The sequence below is a fragment of the Chrysemys picta genome, chromosome 8 (assembly GCF_011386835.1).
Source record: "Chrysemys picta bellii isolate R12L10 chromosome 8, ASM1138683v2, whole genome shotgun sequence".
Lineage (NCBI taxonomy): Eukaryota > Metazoa > Chordata > Testudines > Emydidae > Chrysemys > Chrysemys picta.
This window is the reverse complement of record NC_088798.1, coordinates 95,974,131-95,990,290: the sequence shown is the minus strand read 5'-3', so window position 1 is coordinate 95,990,290 and position 16,160 is coordinate 95,974,131. Positions and strand designations below refer to the sequence as shown.

Below are 16,160 nucleotides of genomic sequence, written 5' to 3'. Positions count from 1 at the left end.
GTGAGAGGAGCAGAACAGGAAGAAGACAGAATTGAGACCTTTCAAAGTTTTGGCCCAAGCGAGGGGGCATGAGGGCTTCATTTGAGCTCCTCGCCTCAGGTGCCAAGATGTTGTGGGCCCTGGCTCAGATAACACCCATAACACTTTGTAAAGCTGAAGTCAGGATTCATAAGGTCTCTAAGGTCTGCTGGACTCCAGCAGATTCAAAGGCAAGATGCATGAAAGATGTGTCCTGTTACAGATTGGGATGTACCTCCATGGCCCATATTGGTACTTGGAATGTAGTATCCAAAACAAAAGATAAGCTTGATACAAGAAAAGCAAGACCAAAAGTTGATTGATCGATTTTAATCTTTGCTGACATGTAGTATGCTCTCTAACCATACTATAAATAGTTTAAGTGCATATTTTCAGAGCACACCTGTGTAAAGTGAACTGGATGCTGCCAGATTTCCTTCCCAGAAGGACTGATGAAGCATGAACTCTTTACTTTCTGTATTATGCTCCTTTGTCTTTGACAAATAAAAGTTGGCTAAGCTTGGTTAATTGGTCTCTCAAACATTCTTAATAACATCCCACAACTGTAGTCAAGCAATTGGCTATATCTTTAAGGAATAGGGGTGAAGTAATGTGGAACCCCGTGGAGCTCCATGTGAACTAGGTTGGGTCAGATCAGAGACAGAGCACCTGTGGAAAAAAACCTCACTGTAGGGGTATATTGGGGTGGACTAGGCCCAAAGATCCCCTGCTGGAGGCCTCAGGGTTCGGCCACACCCATCCCAGGGAAGGAACAGTTGAGAGGTCCTCCAAGCAGGCTAGAGTGGCTGTAGGGGAAGCAGCCAATCAGGGCCCAGGAGGGCCATATAAATGGAGCTGCAGAGCAGAGCAGTAGTCAGTTGCTGCTTGGAGCAGGAGAAGAAAGGACTGTAGGGCTGTCTATCTGGAAGAGCAGCAGGGCCCGGGGGAGCATTGAGGGAGCTCCAGGCTGGTTGCTAGGACTGGGGAGGGCTGCAGCCCAAATGAGGGCTGGATTACTAAAGACCAAAGCCCAGGGAGGGCTAGAGAGAGACACCACCAGAGGGGTACTGAGATATGCCCCGGTGGACCGTATACCCTGGAAGGGGTTTGTGTTGGTTAACATGCAGACAGTGTGACTTGGCCAGAGCACTGTGTCACTGACAAACCTGCCTGAGAATCACTGAAAAGGGTCACTAGAACTAAATAACACAGGCACGCCCAACCAGAAGAGGGCACTCATGAGAGGTAGGTGCCAACCCCATTACAAGCGGGGCGGGGGAAAACCTAGGGGCCTGCTCTGTAACTGTATGAAGTGATGGCTATTCCAAAGTGGGTGGGGAGGCCTTTGTCCATTCTCCTCTGGTAGTGCAGTGTTCCCAGCACATCCAGATTAGTCTCAATGTTTTTTCCATGCAGGAGTCAAGATAAAGGAGTGGTAACAGTGGCACTGTGTACCGCATGTCAACAAACACAGAAACGTATCAGAATTTACATGGCCTGTGATTTATGGAATAACTTTTAACATCTTCATATCTGAGTTTCAAAGACTTGAGCTCTGCAATGAACATAAAGGACGAAGTGCAAGTTAGTGTTTTACACAAAAAAGGCTTCCGATTGTCTGAGCAGTAGTGAGATCAGGCTAGTTGCCAAAAATATTTACCCTCAGAGATAGATGGCCAAAGGGAGCGGTTTGAAATCTGAACCCAGAGCTGGATGTTGAATGTTGCATCTTGAGCTCATTTATTAAATGGTCACTTTTGGGGCATAAGCAAACATCGAATGGTTCAGAGGCTTGGAATGGATATAGATATTAAAGATCAGATGCTTATCTGAGCCCTCAGCATCTCTGGTCTGTAAAACAAGGATGGGAGTTTTGAGTATTTACTGTCTATTTAGGCTGGAACTGGGACTAATGTGGGGTGGGGATAGTATTTCTTAACGACTTTTCTGGTCAGGACCAGAACAGAGGTGTGTCTCTAATGCACAGTTTCCAACTTTCACGTGAGTAAATAAGCACCCTGACTTTCACAATAAGACAAGAATCCAGCTAATCCCATTTCAAAACAAACCCTAAGAACCCCAACACTCTGTGACTAGATCCCCACAGCCTGCAGTCTGGGACTGTGGTGGGCCCGCTGTGCACCCCTGACTCTCTCTCCCCCTCCCCTTGCCCCTTCTTGGCGGGAGCCGATCAAAAAAAAAGAAGCAACAAGCTACAAGCCAAACAAGCTACAAGCCAAAAACTAGCCAACAAGCAACTCACAAGCCAATTAAGCCAAAACAAGCCCAATTTCTGTGGTTTTTTTGCGGGTTAGGCATGTCTGCTGTAATGTCTCTCTTTGTTGTGTCCCCATACAGGTTCAATGAAAGGTTAGTTGAGGTCTGAGGAAGGTTTGGATCATTTTTATCCAAATCATTTCATCCATCCTTTGTGTAATATTTTGGGAGGCATTGTGTACGGAAGAGCTGGTTATTGTGGTTAAGATCAAAGTTATAGTATCAATTGAGTTTCTGGTACAATCTCTCATGGACTATATCCTGCTTTTGGTGTGAAAGGATTCAATGACCTAGCAGGCCTTTTGCATTTCTAACTGATTCTAATTTTTCTTTGGAAGATTCAGCAACATCAAGAAGAAGTGTGGCTTATGCTGATAGTCTGTATTTTTAAAAAACACTTTGTTTCAAAATTTACCTTCAATAGGTAATTCCCAGTTTGAGAGAGTTGTGGTTTAGTAGTTGGAGCAGGAATGAGGAATGCCCAAATTTTAATCTGTGACACTGTCATCCCAGTTTTAAGATCAGACACTGTAACATAAATGTTAAACTGGCCAACATATATGTTATTTTAATCGCCTTTATATAACTCAAGGACTCTCAGGGAAAGTACAGACTTGAACTTCAGTTACTAGTATTTCACTCTGGGCTCCACAGTCATTCTAGTGGCCCAAGGATCAGCAATCCAAAAGTAATGGGTGTTTCAGGAAGGATTCTTTTAGCTTCTAGCAGGCAGAGATGAGAGGACATCATTAGTTTTCACTGCTTGCTAGAACCACCTATTCTCTCGCTGTAGCAGCTGTATCATCTCCGAGTAGGGGTGAGTGTGTTGATTGTTGGGCTATTGTTAGTCAATTAATAATCAGTTGTTGCACATCAGTCTTTTCTGATTATATTTGGGATGGAGCATGGCTCAGCATCAAACCTTGCTGCAGTCTTTGATGTAGGATTTTCCAAATGGGTCATTGTCTTGGTTGGTTAATTTTTTTGGCCGATTAGCTATCCTGTGTCTCCACATTATTTTTGCATAATTTTTGCATATTGTGTGGTTCATCATGAACCGATCAGAGTGAAAACCATTCAGACTGTAAGCTCCTCGGAGCAACGATTTGATCTGTGTTCCCCAAAAAGTACTTTGCAGTAGGGCTGGCTGGAAAAAAAATTCCAATGGAGAACTGAATTTTAAACTAAACTATTTTTTTTTTTTTGTGGAAACTGTTTTGCTTTCCATGATTTATTTTTATTGGATTTTCTTCAATTTTTTTCAGTCTCCAGCAAACAAAAACTTAAAAAAAAATTGTTTATTTGGTTTTTTTATTGTTAAAATTTTCCACTGAAAATGGACACAAACAAATTGATTTTGTTGAGGTTTTTTTTCCCCCCAACCAGCTCTGCGTGGCAGGCTTGCAAGTAACATAAACACATAAGTAATAACAACAACGTAGAACGGTTTGCTTTGGATGGATTCAGAGTTACTACTCTTCAGGGACATACTATTTTTGTCCTTTTTGCTCCTACAACAGATTTGTTGGGGTGCTCTGGGCTCCTGAAGATGCACTTTTTTCTTAATTTGGGATGTTTATTCAAGCTTAGTGTTTTCTTCTGGCTGTATGTACCGTTATCAGATTGGTAATGACTTGTAGAGACCGGAAATATGAGCTGAGTCGTCAGGCGATCTTGGTTGTGTTCCCGGTTCTACCACAGACTGACATCCTGTGACTTCGGCCAAGCTGCTGAACCTCTCTGCATTTCGACACCCATCCCATCAGGATTATCTGGGATAATAATAGACACCTAATTCATGGTGTGTGGTGAAGGGAATGTGATAGTTCTGTGGTGGGTTGAAAGCGGAAGCTGAACTCTGCGCAGGCTGTTAATTGAAGGGCTCCTCGAGATGCTTGTGGGAAAGGTGTGAGCAGCTAGAGAATCGCTCTTGTCACCAAAGAGCTGCAGCAGCCTCGGTAGAAGGTTAGAGGTGGGGTTCCTGCAATGTACAACTGCAAGAAACCGCCAGAGCTATTGAGAGGAAGGCTTCAGAAAGCCCCATCGTGTGTTGTTTTCCTGCCAGATGAGGTTTCCTGTGCGGGAGTCAGGACCTAGGATATACCTTCCTCTCATAATGCGACATCCTGTCACGCTGGCGCCTTCTGTTTGAAATGTGCTTTTGTACTGGTACCGTCTCGTAAAGAATCTGGGCAACTGCATCTGAGCAAGCGCTGACACACATGCAGTCAGAGGCCTAAATTTATCCCTGCACCAGGGCAGAGCCTGGTTCAGGGTGGCAACGTGCCTCCCCTAGCCTGGAGCTGGTTCAACCTTTGGCACTGGTGAAAGTAGCTCTGAGTGGTACTCTGACTTGTGCTCCTGCTGCAGCAGGTCATTAGGGCTGAGATACAGGCATAGTCCCTCTGGCCCCTAGAATGGCTCCTACATCAGGGCCCTTACAGGCAGGGAGGGAGGGGTTGAAAAGCTGTCAGAGGCCCCTTATGTCAGGGGGACTGCCCCAGCTGGGAGTGGGGATGCCAGTGCAGCTTCTCTCTGGCTCAGATCTTAAGAAAGTGAAGAATTCCCCCTAGTGGGTTCATGTTCCCCTTGACATAGAAATGCATGGGCTTCATGGCCTACATCACTGTAGATCAGAGGTGGGAAAGCTACGGCCCGCAGGCCACATCTGACCCACGGGACCCTCCTGCCCAGCCCCTGAGCTCCTGGCCTGGGAGGCTAGCCCCCGGCCCCTCCCCTGCTGTTCCCTCTCCCCTGCAGCCTCAGCTCGCCCCACCACTGGTGCAATGCTCTGGGTGGTGGGGCTGCGAGCTCCTGGGCAGCGCAGCTGCAGAACCCGGCCTGACCTGGTGCTTTGTGCTGTGCAGCGTGGCTGGCTCCAGCCGGGCAGCATGGCTGTAGTGCCACCAGCCACTGGTGCTCCAGGCAGCGCGGTCAGGGAGCGGGGGGGTTGGATAGAGGGCAGGGGAGTTCAGGGTGGTGGTCAGGGGGTGGGGATGTGGATAGGGGTCGTGGAGGTCAGAGGGCAGGGAACAGGGGTTGAATGGGGGCAGGGGTCCCGGGGGGCAGTCGGGAAGGAGAGGAGGGTTGAATGGGGTGGCGGGGGGCAGTCAGGGGTGGGGGATCTGGAGGCTATCAGGGGACAGGCAACAGGGGGTTGGATGGGGTAGGAGTCTGCGGGGAGCATTGGGGCGAGAAGCAGAGGGGGCTGGGTAGAGGGCGGGGGCCAGGCCATGCCTGGCTGTTTGGGGAGGCCCAGCCTCCCCTACCCGGCCTTCCATACAATTTCCGAAACCCAGTGTGGCCCTCAGGCCAAAAGTTTGCCCGCCCCTGCTGTAGATGGAAGCGGTACTTGTAAAGCCAGGCTCTGGTACTTCAGACACCTCCCCCGCTCCACTGAACTCTCCATTAATCACCTCATGACACTCCAAGCTGTTAGCCGGGACAAGCTTGGTGGGAAGCGGAGGAGATAGAGTCTGACGCTGCTGGCTGGTTTTTATTTACAAGCTAGACAGTGTTTGAAACTCCTCCATTTATTTTCTGTATTTGAAACCTTATCACAGGGAAAGCAAATCTCCTTTGACAGCTGAATATGGGGAGCTGGAGAAAGCTCGGCGAGCTGCTATCTGAATACTCATGATCCCTGCCCTATTGCTGGGGGTCATAGGCAGTTCAGGCCATAGGGCTGCTCTCCCACAGACTTCAGCCTACAGCTGGGGTGGGGAGAGGGAAGACTGTGTTGCTTTAGAAAACCTGTTCAGTGTAGTGCCATTTGAAAAGTGCTAGCCCCCACCTGAGTAGCCTGCCATCCCAGGCTATTCAGATCCAATCTGCAACATGCTCCTTGCTGTATATACTCTCCCATGGGATTTTTTACTCTTGGGGACAATAGAATTGGCCTCCCTCAGGGGATGGTGTCAGAATGAATGTATTAATCTTGGGGAGGCACTCAGCCCAGATCCTCAAAGGTATGTAGGTGCCTAACGCCCACTGATTTCAGTTATTATAGGAATTGGAGGGATATAGAAGTACCTAGGCAGAAACATGAAACGTCCCCAAGATGATTAATAAACCCAGAGCTCTCATCTACAGTACAGAAAACAAATGGGGCTGCATCTGTACTGTGCGGGGAGAACAGAAACCAGCATGTGAAGAAGTGAATGCATCATAACAGAGAAAGAAATAGCAAGAGTATTGTTTTCACTGGAGGAGCTGGAAACAGTACAATTTCCTGGGTGCCATTAGACACTAACTTTGTCTCATTTTCTTACAGTGCTCAGTACAAAATTCAAGTATATCCAGAAGAGTAAACGGGGGGAGACGGAGGCCTGAGAATTTGCCCTCGTGGGACCACGGATGCAGAGCACATTTGCAATGGAGCTGAATAATTCACAGTTTGGGAGCTATAATGGAAAATATGATTTCCCCCCCCCCTTCTGCTCCTGTATTTCTAAACTACCACGTGTCAATCATCTAGAACAACCCTTATGCTGGAAACTGGATGAATCAGTTTGGCTCAGGCTCTCACTTGGATAACTACAATTAAAAACTAGATACAGAGGGCAAACAAACATCTGTTGGGCGCCTTATCTACAGACCTGGTAAAAATCCCATGTGCTTATTGTTGCCATGACTTTGTGCCTTCTCCAGCCAAAGAATAACCAGGCTTCCATACTATGCTTTGAACAAAAGGTTTGACTGGAAACTGACAGGCTAATGCCAGGGTGTCCTGGATTTGTTAGGTTGCATGCTGTGATGAATGATTTCTGAACAACTTGGTATAGACCCCTGTAAGCAGCTAAATTACAAAAGAGCTGAAAAAGTTTCTTCACCTTGGACCTTCTGACATCTTTGGTTTTAACTCTGCTGGCAGGCTTGTTCCTAGGACTTCATTAACAGCCAAATCCTGATACATCAAAACCAATGTACGAACTTCTTGTGACTTCAGGGTCATGCTGAATTTGCTTGTCTGGTACTGAGTGCTTAGGCCTGGTCTACGCTACAAAGTTAGTTCAATGCAAGTCATCTTGGATCAGCCTATTTGCGCATGGGTCTACACTCAAATTTGTCACTGGCTGATGTAAGTGCCCCACTACAGCGACACAGTAAAACACCTGCCCGAACTGCGGAGAGCCATGGTTGACCTACTGAGGTCAATGCAGAGCGAGTGTAGCCACTGCATGACATGTGTCAATTCCAACGACCTCCACCAGCTGTCCCAATGGACAGTGACCACCCTGGTTATATTTTTAAACTCCGCTGCCTATGGGTCCGGCTCCAGGCACCAGCGCAACAAGCAGGTGCTTGGGGCGGCCAACGGGAAGGGGCGGCACGTCCAGCTCTTTGGCGGCAATTTGGTGGCGAATCTCTCAGTCCCTCTCGGAGGGAAAGACCTGCCGCCGAAGAATGAAGCGGCGTGGTGAAGCTGCTGATGATTGTGCTCGCGACTTTTTTTTTTCCCCCTGCCGCTTGGGGTGGCAAAAATCCTGGAGCCGGCCCTGCTCCCCACTTAACTCCCCCTGTGTGCTTTCGAAATGCCTCTTCCTGATTGCCCAGCTTGGTGAGCACACACAGCTCACCTTTGTTACATGCAATTGCCTTGCCTAACTGACCATGCCAGCTCCATGCACACAGACGTACTAGACACAGTCCTGCCTGGAGTAGACAGAAAGTATTGGATTTCCTGGGCACGGACCAGCTGTAGAAACGTGGACATCCCTGAGCAGATTGCATGGGGGGTGCAGGGAAAGGGTTATGACAGGGATCAGCAGCAGTGCTGTGTAAACGCGAAGGAACTTTGCCAGGAGTATCACAAGGCCAGGGAGGCCAATGATGGATCTGGTGCTGTGCCACAGACCTACCACTTCTACAAGGAACTGCATGCCATCCATGGTAGAGACCTCACCAGCAACCCACAGACCACTGTGGATTCCTCATGGGAGCCCAAGACCCCAGCTGTGAATGGCGAGGAGGAGGATGGGATGGGGGAGACATAGCAGGGGACTCCAGCCATGCTGTGAGCCAGGAGCTGTTTGAGGCTCCACCAAAGTCTAGCAAGTCCTACCAGGCGAGCACAGATGAGCCTAATGAAGGGGGAAGAGAACTCAGGTAAGTGTATGCATACATTTTTTTCCCTTACAATGTTGACTTTTAAAGATGGCACCTGGCCAGGCCCCAAGTTAACAAGACAAAGGTATCGACTTTTCATTGTTTTACTTGTATAAGAAGAGACAGAGGTACAACAGAGGTAGAGTTGGCATCTGCTTTTCATTTTCTTGTTGGGTTAGGTGGAGAGAGGGGACATGCAGAGCACTGTGTTTATGTACATAGGGATGTCTCTTTTATCCTCCTGAGAGATACTCTGCAATCCTCTTCCATAAGTTTCTAGTGATGGCAGCCTTATTTCTTCCCCCATGGTAAGAGACTCTCCCACATCATGTGTGATGAGTTTAGCTGGCACCATTGCAGTAAACAGACTAGCATCATATGGTCCATCAGCAGCTGTGTTCTCTGTGCCTTTGTGAACCTCGGGAGTTGGATATTAGCTAGAATCCCCACAGCCTGTGGAAAACTGCCAATCAATACCCTCTGAGCTGCTGGGTGCCAACGGCAAGCCGTGCTCAGGCATAGGAGATGAGTGTCAGTCATGACAGAGAAGCACAGAAGCAAGAGGGTTAGAGAAAAGACAGTTACCTTTTCCGTAACTGGTGTTCTTCGAGATATGTTGCTCATGCTCATTCCACAACCCGCCCTCCTTCCCCACTGTTGGAGTTTCCGGCAAGAAGGAACTGAGGGTGGGGAGAGCCGGCGGTGCCCCTTATACCACGCCATGTGGGCACCACTCCAGAGGGTGCCAGAGGTGGTCCCCTACGAATACTGCTGAGGGAAAAACTTCCGGTACCAGTGCATGTGGTGAGCACACACACCTAATATGGAATGGACATGAGCAACACATCTCGAAGAACACCAGTTATGGAAAAAAGTAAGGGTCTTTTTTATACCTTAAGGACACATAAAATCCTTCCTCTCCTCCAGCCCCCCGCATCCCTGACAGGCTGTACTCACCACGTCTGGGACTGGAGAGCAGTGCTGTGCAGAGGCACTCCAAAGCTGAAGTGTCGATAAGCATAGCTTATTAAAAGTGAATATGGGAAGAGTTTTGAAATTTATCTTTCCCTTTCTCTTGTGACCGTAAATCCAGTGGCACATCTGTCTGTTTTTATCAGCAGCTTTCGGCAGGGTGGCCTTGAGGGATGCCCCCTCCTTGCCAGCAGAACACCTGACCCTGAAGAGGAGGAGAAAGAAGAGAATGAGGGAGGACATGATTTGTGAGATCCTGCAAGCCAGTGAGGCATCAGACCATGAACAAAGGGCTTGGAGAGCCAGCGTGACGAACAGCATGGAGAAGGAAAGAGAGAACAAGTAAAAGGCTCCAGGAGTTGCAGCAGGAAATGTAGCAGAATGTAGTAGGTCTTCTCAGTCAGCAAATTCAAGTGCTGCAGGCCCTGATTGACCTACGGGTCCAGAAATCCCAGACCTGTCCACCTTTTGCAGTCCTTGGAGAATTCCATGGTCGCTGCTCCTTTCAACTCCTAATATACCACATGGCATCACAGGGCACATCCTTACCCCTTCCACTCCATGCCAGGGACAGTAAGGAAAACCACAGCTTTACATACACTGACCTGTGAGAACCACGGCAGGTGTATGTGTAGCCACACTGGACTATGCTTGTTTCCTCAACAGGACACACATGTTTATAATTTTAAACTTTCACCCCGTTATGTTAAAAACTTGTGTAACAGGGCCTATGTGTTTTCTGGTTTTTGCACATTGATTTTCTGCAGCATTGTTTCTTTTTTCCCACTCAACTTGCGTTTTTTGGAGAATCAAATCACCTCTATTAGTTCACAACAAACATTGCAGAATGCATAGTGGTACACAAAGCAGACAGTATTTGTAAATACACGCCAAGCATCATAGAATTCATAGCTACAGAAAAACACCCAGTTATATTCATAAATGTACAGTAAGCACTTCAAGCAACCCGTAAAGATCTAGGCCCACAGACCAGTACTGTGGCTGACAGTTTAAGTGCTGTTTCAAAGCTTCCCTCAACTGCATAGTTCCATAGTGGGGTCTTGTTATGAACCATGAGTCTGGCTGTTCAGAGTCAGTCAGCAGCTGCTTCACGTCTGTCCTCCACCCTGGTGGCAGCTTTTCCCCCGTGGCCTCATAGATATTATGCAGGACACAAGAGGCAGCTATAAACATTGGGATATTTTTCTCACTGAGCTCCAAACTAGTGAGTAGACACTGCCAGCATCCCTTCAATTTACCAAAAGCACATTCAACTGTCATTCTGCACCTGCTGAGCTGGTAATTGAATCTTTCCTTGGTGCTGTCCAGGTAGCCAGTGTATAGCTTCAAGAGCAAGGGTTAGGCTGGGTCCTCTAGCATCATTATTGGCATTTCAATATCACCAGTGGTAATTCACTGGCCAGGAAAAAATGTCCCTACTTGCAGATTTCTGAATAACCATGTGTTCTTAAAGATACGAGTGTCATGCATCTTCTCTGACCAACCAACACTGATGTCGGTGAAGCCACCCCAGTGATTCACCTAGACGTGCATAACCATAGAAAAGTTTCCTTTTCTGTTGTACTCTGTGGGAAGATAGGCTGGTGCCAGAATAGAGAGTTGCATGCTGCCTATCGCCCCACCACTGTTCAGGAACGCTCATTGCTGCAAATCCACCCACTATGTCCTGCACATTGCCAAGAGTTACAGGCCTGCATAGCAGGAGATAATAATGGTTCTATGCACTTGCACAACAATGGCCCCACTGTGTATTTTCCAACTCTAAAATGATTTCTCACTGACCAGTAGCAATCTGGTATTGCAAGCTTCCAGAGTGTGATCACCACTCGCTTCTCCGTTGCTGATGCAGCTCTCATTCTGTTGTCCATGCACTGAAGGGCTGGGGAGAACTCAGTGCACAGATCCAGTCATATGGCCTTGTGCAGCCAAAAGTTCTACCGCCACTGTGCATTGTCCCAAACCTGCATTATGATACGATTCTGCCAGTCAGTGCTTTTTGCTCGGGTCCAGAAGCAGCACTCCATCATCTGCAGCTGCTCTGTGAATGTCACCAACAACTTTGAATTGTTTTTCACTATGTCCCTCAGCAAACTGTCCTCAAAGAATTATCATGTTCCTGGTTATTGTGCTTCCTGGAGGTCTTCAAATACAGGCAGGAGCGCCACCAGCTTTTCTTCCGCCCTAGGCAGCGGAAGGTCCCGCCCCGAAATGCCGCCCCCCACAGAGGCAGCGGAAGGTCCCGCCGCCGAAATACCGCCGCGGTCGCCACCTCCCAAATTGTAGCGCCCTAGGCACCCGCCTAGGTCGCCTAATGGGTTGCACCGGCCCTGAATACAGGAGAAGTGTGCGTCATTCACAAGAACATTATAGAGCTTTGCAGACTCTGGGCTTCAGCCAGAGATGGCAGAGACTGAAAAGTGTCATGCAAGTTTGGGAGGGGGGCGTTTAAAAAGGTTTGAAAATTATGGGCTCTGGATGGCATGATGGGATGGAGAAAGTTATCTGCTGGGAACTTAACCCCTAGCTCCCAGAGATCCCCGGATGAGTCATTACTATCTCACAACACATTGCAAAAATGGCCAATATGGCATGGTGCCAGATGGCAGAGCATGGCACTTTGGAATATGCTCCCGTAGTGCACTGCACTTTGCATTAACACAAGCATGCCTGGTGAGTAGTCACAGTGCTGACACAAGTAGCCATGTGACCGAGCAATATACAAACTTTGGCGGCTGTATGCTGACATAACTTTGTAGTGTGTAGATTTGACCTTAGGAAAGCGTTGGCAAAAGCAATGGCACTTAGCAAGGCCTTTCCCTGCCCAAAACAAAGTAAAGACCTGTGCTAAATTAAATATTCCCATGTTTGTTCTTCTATGGAATGGCTTTTGCCTTCAGTGATCCACCTTGTTAATGAGACACCTGGCTGTTGAGTGAATGCAAACCATAGAAAGAAGAGCTCCCCATAGTGACTTTAGGTAATTCTTGTAGATGTAGATGTAACTGGCCAGATCCTCATATCATGCAAATCGATGCAGCTCTATTAACTGTAATGAAGCTATGCTAATTTATACCATCTGAGGATCTAGCTCATAATGGTACCGGTAGCCACAGTGGTCCCTGACCTGTTTGGTATGATTAGGCCTAGGAAATAAAATTAATTATCTTACAAACACTCCTTTGTGAGTGTGGGCTCATCTCTGTTTGTGTCTTGCACTGTCACAAGATTATGAGATTATTACAATCCCAGGGATAGACCCCACAGGGGTTAAAACACTGGGGGACCATCACTCCCACAAGACCTTAACCACTGAGAGAAATGTTAGGGGACACAGAACAACTTGAGAGACTTCCCAACACCTTGCTGCTGCCATCAAAGCTTGATGAAGCCTTCCTTTTAGCTACACATTGAGGGCCAGGTCTTCAAGTGGTGTCAATCACCTCCAGTTTATACCAGCTAAGGTTATAGCCCAGACTGAGCGTAGCAGGGACATGGAAAAACCCTAAAATGCTCTGGCAATAATATGTTTGCATAGCTCTGTACAGGCTCCTGCTCCTTTTCTGAGTTTCCTTTCCTAGTGATCACTAGTGTGTTTTTGTGTAACAAGGTGAAAGGCTGGGTGAAAGGAGACCTTTTTAATCACATTTGGGTGACAGCCTGTTAAAGTGGGCCCCTCGCTCACCCAGGTTCTATTCGGTTGTTTCCCTTGCGAGGATTCTAGAACAGAACACATTGCAGCATGAACAATGGAAGTGGATTTGGGAATATGGGGATTTGTAAAACATTGATTCTCAGCTTTTTGTTTTTCACTTGAAATGTGTTTTGGAAAACAACGTAAGCTGTTTTAGGTCCTAAATTGTTAATGGAGTGAGTATGAAATTCCTCAATAATATTGTAATCCTTTGAATGTATACAGCGCCTTCCTACTGGATCCCACGATTATTACAAACAATGATGATTTACTCCACACCAACATCTAGTGATTTAAGGAAGTATTATCCCCAGTTGACTAAGGGGGAAGCTGAGATCACACAGGAACTCTGCCCCAGAACTGATGGTGAAACCCAAATCTGAAGCTTAGGATATACCAGAGCACGTACAGCGGCATACCTGAACCGATGCAGCTGCACTGATGTGTATTCTCCAGTGGAGCCACTCTAAACCGATGGGAGAGAACTCTCCTGTCAACAATTGGAGTCATCGTGGATAGTTCTCTGAAAATGTCCACGCAGCGTGCAGAGGCGGTCAAAAAAGCAAACAGGATGTTAGGAATCATTAAAAAGGGGACAGAGAATAAGACTGAGAATATATTATTGCCCTTATATAAATCGATGGTACGCCCTCATCTCGAATACTGCGTACAGATGTGGTCTCCTCATCTCAAAAAAGATATACTGACACTAGAAAAGGTTCAGAAAAGGGCAACTAAAGTGATTAAGGGTTTGGAATGGGTCCCATATGAGGAGAGATTAAAGAGGCTAGGACTCTTCAGCTTGGAAAAGAGGAGACTAAGGGGGGATATGATAGAGGTATATAAAATCATGAGTGATGTGGAGAAAGTGGATAAGGAAAAGTTATTTACTTATTCCCATAATACAAGAACTAGGGGTCATCAAATGAAATTAATAGGCAGCAGGTGTAAAACAAATAAAAGGAAGTTCTTCTTCATGCAGCGCACAGTCAACTTGTGGAACTCCTTACCTGAGAAGGTTATGAAGGCTAGGACTATAACAGAGTTTAAAAGAGAACTGGATAAATTCATGGTGGTTAAGTCCATTAATGGCTATTAGCCAGGACAGGTAAGGAATGGTGTCCCTAGCCTCTGTCTGTCAGAGGATGGAGATGGATGGCAGGAGAGAGATCACCTGATCATTGCCTGTTAGGTTCACTCCCTCTGGGGCACCTGGCATTGGCCACTGTCGGTAGACAGGATACTGGGCTAGATGGACCTTTGGTCTGACCCGGTACGGCCTTTCTTATGTTCTTATGTTCTTAATTAATCCACCCCCAACGAGCAACGGCAGCTATGTCAGTAGGAGAAGCCTAGGTCAGTGTAAAACGTATGTCTCTCAGGGTGACTTATTCACACCCCTGAGCGACATACGTTATACCGACATAAGTGGTAGTGTAGACGTAGCCCTAACCAATAGACTATGCTTCTTCATACTTAGCTAATGTTCGCAAAGCACTTGGTAGATGAAAACTGCTATATGAGTGTATAAAAATATGACAACTCCATTTTAAAGGTGAAACTAGACATGCTAATTAGAATTTGACAACAAATTCCACAAATTTTTTCCCCATGTTTTCACTGAAGTTTTGAACTCTTCAAAAATGTTCTGACCATCTGTCATGTTAAAACTGCTGGGATGGATTTATTCGTCCCTTGCACATTGGATTCATTCACATTATCTGAGAGTTCCCCTGGATCTAAATATCACATAGGAATGAACAAAAGGCCTAACTAACAAACTGTGAACCTGGAGGGAGATTATATTTCAATCTGTGTTAAAATGGACCTTTGAGCTTTTCACTTCTTCTTTTCTGTAATGTAATAAGCTCAAATAAAATGACATGACTGCTGATGAGAGAGGTTGTGGCTTTAGAGATGTACGCTTCACGTTTGTGGTTAGCATTTCCCAGGCTTCTCAAAGGTGAATATAAGTTCAGTGATCTTGTCACTTCTTCTGTACATTTTACTAACATGTTTAAATGATTCGGGTGTGAGAAAGGGGCCTGCAGTCGTTTGGAAGATCTGTGTTATGGAAGACTGTAGGGATGGGAAGGCACAAAGAGTCGTCCAAGTCAGTGATTTCCAAACAGTGGGTTGCAGGAAGGTTCTACAGGGTCCTGGTCCCAGTGCAGAGAGGAGGCCATGGGATGCTGGATGGAGAGTGAGCCACCTCTTCCTCATGACAGAGAGGCAGCTGGGCCAAATTTGAATGAGTAGCATTGCAGTCTGGTGCATGGGGGTCACAGCACCACTCACGTCTGGCCACTCACTCAAATTGGGCATGGAACAGCTAGGCCAAACCCGTGAGGCACTGCAACCCTGTGCAGTGGGTCATAACGCCTGACGCAGGGAACCAGGCCCAGCCCTGCAGGACAGTAGCCATTGATGTGAGGTCAGCGTGGGGCGGGCTTGCCCTCCAACTCACCCACTGATGCTGATTCAAATTTGGCTAAGAAACATCAGAATCGGGCCCAGGGACTTCTCTATTCCCAACAACGGTGGTTGCTTCAGTTCTCTTTTCCTGGCACTGACTGTTTCAGCTCATCCTCTCTCTCTCTCACTCGCTTGCTTGTCACTTGCTTTCTGATCACTGGACTGAAGTGCATTTCAGTCGTTTTAACTGCAGTCCTTCCATTCTTCGTTAAGCTCCATCCCGGCTTCAAGTGGGCAGTTTATTTTTGACAAGTGCTGGATCAGCTGTACAAACATTAGACCGAGGGAGATAGTTACACCATGATATTACAGTTGCGTCTCTCCAGCAAGGCAAATAAAACCCCACCTTTCTCCCTACATGGCCAGGCCCCACCCCCCATTTTTGTGCTCTGTCTCTGCTGTCAGCATCCTCTCTCTGCTCTTTCTGTCCTGCCTCGGAGGCTCTTGTGTCTCTCCTCCCACCCTCTGTTTAAAGTTAGGCTGTGATGGTGCCTCCCACCCCAAACAGCCAGTACAAAGAGTAAGTCCCAGAGCATTAGAAAACTGTTCAGAGATTGGCAATAAAGTTAATTCGGAGTTCAAGGGAGCTATGCCTTTG

General features: G+C 47.1%; 1 long non-coding RNA gene across 2 annotated transcripts in view; it reads left to right on the top strand.

Annotated features, from left to right (window-relative positions):
• LOC101932939 (uncharacterized) overlaps positions 1-14,981 on the top strand; it is a 78,653-nt gene extending 63,672 nt beyond the window's left edge. The window contains exons 2-3 of one of the 2 annotated variants that reach the window (XR_257148.3): positions 6,569-8,403; positions 9,522-14,981. This is a non-coding gene — a long non-coding RNA (uncharacterized LOC101932939). The remainder of the gene's footprint in view (positions 1-6,568; positions 8,404-9,521) is intronic. The other variant, XR_257147.3, reaches the window with a different exon arrangement.
• The last annotated feature ends 1,179 nt before the right edge of the window (positions 14,982-16,160 follow it).